Here is a 6,429-nt window from a genome sequence, read left to right as displayed (position 1 = left end):
TTCAAATAATGAAGGAAACAGAGTCCCAACTGGCCATGTCTTGTCATCAAATGAATCTTCTAGTACTGGTACAGAGTTAGATCCAATTTAATTATTGGACAAAGGGGTCCCTTGGATATCCTTAATCGATTCAGACTGTTATTTTGGTAGTAGGTTGCTTTCTATAAACTGGCATCAAGCCTCACTGCTGAAGACAATCCACACAGAATGTATTGAACATAGAGTGGTAGAGTTGTGGACTACCTAGACCTTTACTCCAATGTTCTAACATTTTGGTACCAGAAGATACTCTTACAGGTTACTGAAAGAGAAATGCACACACAACCTCAGCCATTAATCTTTCAATTGACAGTACTGTCTTGCCTGAAAAATACACTAGCTCAAAAGAATAACGATGGCACACAGCTTCTGGGAGTACCTAGCCAATGTTTGACATAAGGCCCATTCCATGAAATGGGACTCAGGTCTGAGACAATGCTTGAGTCCCCTAGAACCAGAAACTGGATAACCCCCAGAGACCTAGGGTAAAACCAAATACTACTGTTCTTAAAAAAGAAGTAGTGAGCGATAAAATGACTTCTAATGAAAACAAACAAACAAACAAACAAACAAAACAATATTCAGCTATACACAGAGATCAGTACCTAATTAAACCATTTTCGGAGTAGCTTTCTTCTCCAGCAGATGAGGACAAATATAAACACCAACAGCTAGACATCTTTGGAAACAAAACCCTAAATTTGATGTCTTCTTCAATTCCCTACCTTGAGAGCTCAGGGAACATTGCTTAAAGAAAGGAGAAAAGAGTGTAACAGCCACAGTGGATGGAGAACACCAAGAGTACAAGGTTCTCTAAATCAGCTGAGCAAAACTCATTAGAACTCACAGGGACTGAAATAGCAAGTAAAGAGCCTGTGAGTTCTATATAAAGTCATCTGAATATATATTGTACTTTTCTTTTTAGGTTTTATTTATTTATTTATTTATTTATTTATTTATTTATTTATTTAGGTTTTTTGAGACAGGGTTTCTCTGTATAGTATAGCGCTGGCTCTCCTGGAACTCACTCTGTAGACCAGGCTGACCTCAAACTCAGAAATCCACTTGCCTCTGCCTGCCAGGTGCTGGAATTAAAGGCATGCACCACCACTGTCTGGCCTTATTTGAGTATCTTTTATTAAATATTTACTTTATTTACCTTTCAAATGTTGTCCCCTTTCCTGGTTTCCCCTCTGAAAACCCACTATAGCCTACCCCTACCCCTGCTCACCAACCCACCCACACCTGCTTCCTGGCCCTGGCAGTCCCCTATACTGGGACATAGAGCCTTCACAGGACCAAGGGCCTCTACTCACATTGATGACCAACTAGGCCATCCTCTACTACATATGCAATTGGAATCTTGAGTCTCACCATGTGTACTCTTTGGTTGGTGATTTAGCCCCTGGGAGCTCTGGTGGTAATGGTTAGCTGATATTGTTGTTCCTCCTATGGAGCTGTATACCCTTCAGCTCCTTGGGTCCTTTCTCTAGCTACTTCATTGGGGACCCTGTGTTAGATTCAATGGTAGGCCACAAGGATCCAGCTCTGTATTTGTCAGAAATTGATGGAGCCTTTCTGGAGACAGCTAGAACTTGCTTCTGTCAGTAAGCACTTGTTGGCACCCACAATAGTGTCTGGGTTTGGAGTTTGTATATGTGATATATCCCCAGGTGGGGCAGTCTCTAGATTGTCATTCCTTTAGTCTCTCCTACACACTTTGTCTCTGTAACTTCTTCCATGGGTATTTGGTTACCCCTTCTAAAAAGGATCAAAGTATCACACTTTGGTCTTCCTTCTTCTTGAGTTTCATGTAGTTTGTGAATTGTGTCTTGGGTAATCTGAGATTCTGGCCTAATATCCACTAATCAGTGAGTGCATGCCCTGTGTGTTCTTTTGTGATTGGGCTACCTTACTCACAATGATACTTTCTAGTTCCAACCATTTGCCTAAAAATTTCATAATTTCATTGTTCTTAATAGCTGAGTAGTAATCCATTGTGTATATGTACCACATTTTCTGTAGCCATGCCTCTGTTGAGAGACATCTGAGTTCTTTCCAGCTCCTGGCTATTATAAATAAGGCTATGATGAATATAGTGAAGTTTGTGTCTTTTTTACATGCTGGAGCATCTTCTGGTTATATGCCCAGGAGTGGTATTAGTAGGTCTTCAGGTAGTATTATGTCCAATTTTCTGAGGAACCTCCAAACTGATTTCCAGAGTGGTACCAGCTTGTATTTCTACCAAAAATGGAGGAGTGTTCCTCTTTCCCTACAACCTCGCCAGCATCTGCTGTAACCTGAATTTTTAATCATAGTCATATTGACTGTAGTGAGGTGGAATCTCAGTGGATCAACGATCAAGAATCTCCACATAAAACAAAATACACTGAATCTAGTAGAAAAGAAAGTGGGGAAGATCCTCGAGCACTTGGGCACAGGGGAAAATTTCCTTAACAGAACACCAATAGCCTATGCTCTAAGATGAAAAATTGACAAATGGGACATCATAAAATTGCAAAGCTTCCTTAAGGCAAAGGACACTTTCAATCAGACAAATAGAAAACCAACAGATTTGGAAAAGATCTTTACCAATAGTACATCTGATAGAGGGCTAATAGCTAATATATACAAAGAACTCAAGAAGTTAGACATACGCCAGCAAGATTTTGCTGAAAGGACCCTGATATAGCTGTCTCCTGTGAGGCTTTGCCAGTGCCTGACAAATACAAAAGTGGATGCTCACAGTCATCTTTTGGATGGAACACAGAGTCCCCAATGTAGGAGCTAGAGAAAGTACCCAAGAGCTAAAGGGGCCAACAACCCTATAGGTGGAACAACAATATGATCTAATCAGTACCCCCCAGAGCTCATGTCTCTAGCTGCATATGTAGCAGAAGATGACCTAGTGGGCCATCATTGGGAGAAGAGGCCCTTGGTCTAGCAAATTTTATATGCCCCAGTACAGGGGAACGCCAGGGCCAAGAAGTTGGAGGGAGTGGGTAGGGGAGCAGGGCGGGGGAGGGTATAGGAAACTTTTGGGATAGCATTTGAAATGTAAATGAAGAAAATATCAACAACAACAAAAAAAAAAGAAGTTAGACTCCAGAAAAATTAAATAATCCTATTTAAAAATGGAGCACAGTTGGACAGAGGTGGGGCATGCCTTTAATCCCAGCATTTAGGAGGCAGAGTCAGGTGGATTTCTGAGTTCGAGTAAAGCCTGGTCTATAGAGTGAGTTCCACAACAACCAGGGCTACACAGAGAAACCCTGTCTAGAAAAACCAAAAACCAAAAACCAAAAAAAAAAAAAAAAAAAAATTGGGGCACAGAGCTAAACAAAGATTTCTCAACTGAAGAATACTGAATGGCTGAGAAGCACTTAAAGAAATGTTCAACATCATTAGTCATCAGGGAAATGCAAATCAAAACAAACCTGAGATTCCATCTCATTTTAGTATTTTTAGGGAACCTCTGAGTGTACATGCAAGTGAGTCTTTGATTCTCGTGCCTTCTCTTGGGGTTCTGTTTCTTCTGTTGGTTTTCATTGTCCAACTTCAATGTGATGGATATTGTTTTATCCTATTATATTTTATACCATTATATTTTGTGGTTATCTCTCAGTAGCCTATTCTTTTCTAATGAGAAACAGAAAAAGATTGAGTCTACATAGGAAGAGTTGAGGGGAAGAAATTAGGAACAAAGAGGTAGGGAAATGTTGTCAGCTTATATTGTACAAGAAAAGAATCAACTTTGAATAAAAGGAAAAAATAAGAATAGAACTAAAAGAGAAGGGTAGAAAAGAAAAAGGAGAGGCAGCTGAGGTGAGGCAAGCCAGTAAGCATGATACCTCCACTGTTTCTACCTCAAGTTCCTGCCCTGACCTCCTTCGATAAAGGACTGTAAAACTGTAAAATAAAATAAACTCATTCTTACCCTGGTTGCCTTTGGTTGTAATGCTTATCACAGCAACAGAAAGCTTCCTAGACTAGAAATACAGCAGCATTTTAAGTTTGTTGTTTCTTTTTTTTTTTTTGTAAATCATAATTATATTTAATGTGTAGTTTTATATTAAATTACAATAGCATTAAAGTTTCCACAAAAATGGGAAATGAAAGACAAAGTCAAAGCATTTTTTTCATAGAGAAGATCATTTCTATGTGTATAAATTCATATAACTGTTTTCCCAAATTCACAGTGAAAACCTTAAGAATGTATAAAGACAAATACATGACAGAATTCTAAAAAAAAAAAAAAAAAAAAAAACCCTAATTTGAGAGCATAGTTGTACAACAGGGCACACAGGCATCACAGGTGAGTTGATAGAAAGTTATTTCAGTCAAGGAAAAGAAGCCATGGTGTGTGCCTTTTGATTCCTCAGTTTCCATTCAGCGTCCATAAATTGTAGTCCTTAAACCTCAAGAGGCATTTCAGGAAACTACTGCCATACTCCTGATCTTTGTTCCTCGTTTCCAGTTCTTTAAAAAACAAACAAACAAACAAAAACAAAAACAAAAACATGAAATCTGTGAGGAAACAAGCACCAAGCCTCACAGCTTTCATCTTCACATCCAGGTCTAGCGGGAACTGGATCCCGAAGTTGTCTGCATCCGTGAAGGCCTCTCTCACAAAACCAGACCACTGCTTGGAAATTTTGCCAACTACTGATTCTGCATCTAGAGATTTGAGCTCAAAATCAATGTCTGAACAGCAGCTACACACGACACACGGACCAACGACTTTCAGAACATCCTGCTTCTTCTCATTTTGGAGAGTGAACTTGGGCAGACATGGGTGCCAGGTCTGAGTCACATAACCTACTGGCACCCCAGGAGGAGCCTGGATTTCTATCTCCTGGAGGCAGCAGGGGAAGCAGCAGCTACTGCATCTCAGAGGTCTCTCCAGAGTCATGACTTCTCGACCCAGATTATCCAGGATCCTCAAGGTGAAAGGTCTAGACTCCCCACAGCAGTTTCGGGTACAGCAGTCAGTATCTTCCACTGCAAAGTAAACTCTCTGCCCGAGGCTGTTCTTGATTTCATATTTGTTATTTGTTTCAAAGCCTGTTACGACTCCCAGAAGCTCAATTTGCTGATGAACCAGAAGCTGATCAATCTGAGCTAAGTATTTCAGCCCAAGTGGATAGTTCAGTGGAGGAGGGGGTGCGGGGGGGGGCTGGCATCCATGGGGTCCCCCCAGGGCCACCTGGATGATTATATGCTGGCTGATTTTGGACAGGAAAGCCACTAGGGCCACCACCTGCATAACCTCCTGGTGGGACTGGGTAGCCAGGTTGGTGCCCCGGATAGGGGCCCAGAGGCCCTTGGTAGCCAGCCTGAGGTATGGGGTAAGCACCATGGTCTGAAGGCCCTTGGAAAGCTTCTGGTGGATAGAGAGGGGTATACCCAGCTGGCATATATGTTCCCGGGTGGGGAGCCTCAGTTTGCTTGCTGTGTTTTTCCATGATTTAAACAGTTTCTGAGGCTCCTTCTGCTCTGAAGTCCGTGACCCAATTCCTTGCTAGTGGTGCAGCAGTAGCCTGGCTTTCCCTCTTGTTGTTTTCTTTAATTAGTATTAGTTTGAGGCTCACCTTCATCTTAAAGTCTTTCGAACTTAGCCTATAGAAATCAGTAGAATGCAGACATGCGCTATCACTTCTGGCTCATTAACCTCGTTGACCTTTGAACAAGTTACTTTTCAATAAAAGACAATGATTAAATGTGTATTTTATCATATAAAGGTGGTCCCAGAGATTATCAGAGATTCTCATAAGTTATTTAATGCCTGCCATTTACCTAAATTTATCATATGTAAATTATATACAAATTGTCCTAATGTGATATAATATGATGTACAAATACTCCCTTTTAATGACCAATCTAGCACACTGACATGAAAGGCTACACACATATATAATTCTCTGTGAATCATTACCTGATACTGCTCTTCAAAGTTAACACACAACATAAAACCAGACAATTTATATGAGAGTGATGAAAAAATTGTAGCTATGTTATAATTTTTATCATAGTGAAGCATAAGTAGCATGAAATTAAACTATTTGAGTAAATTATTACTCCCAGTCTCCAGGATTTTAAAAATGTGCGATTATAAATGGCCAGGAAGCCCATGATTCTGTCTATTTCCTGTATTTCCCTAGAGGAATTCTTTGCTTTTCAACAAGAACAAAGCAGCGTAGTATCAATCATCACCAAACATTTTATCTTCTCTGTTAAAAACGGGCTAATCATTATCATGCAAGATCACTTCTGTATTTGATAGTATTTACTGTGTGCCAGCTCTAGGGAAGCTGTAAATCGTCACAGGTGACACAGGGAAAAAGAGAAAAGCGTTCTAGTTCACTAAAGTATAACTTTCAAAGAGAAAAA

General features: G+C 40.2%; 1 pseudogene; it reads right to left on the bottom strand.

The window, feature by feature from the left end:
* Positions 1 to 4,478: 4,478 nt before the first annotated feature.
* Positions 4,479 to 5,525, bottom strand: LOC110303516 (annotated as a pseudogene).
* Positions 5,526 to 6,429: the final 904 nt, after the last annotated feature.

The sequence above is a fragment of the Mus caroli genome, chromosome 1 (assembly GCF_900094665.2).
Source record: "Mus caroli chromosome 1, CAROLI_EIJ_v1.1, whole genome shotgun sequence".
Classification (NCBI taxonomy): domain Eukaryota; kingdom Metazoa; phylum Chordata; class Mammalia; order Rodentia; family Muridae; genus Mus; species Mus caroli.
Note: the sequence above shows the minus strand (reverse complement) of the source record. Positions and strands in the feature narration are given on the sequence as shown.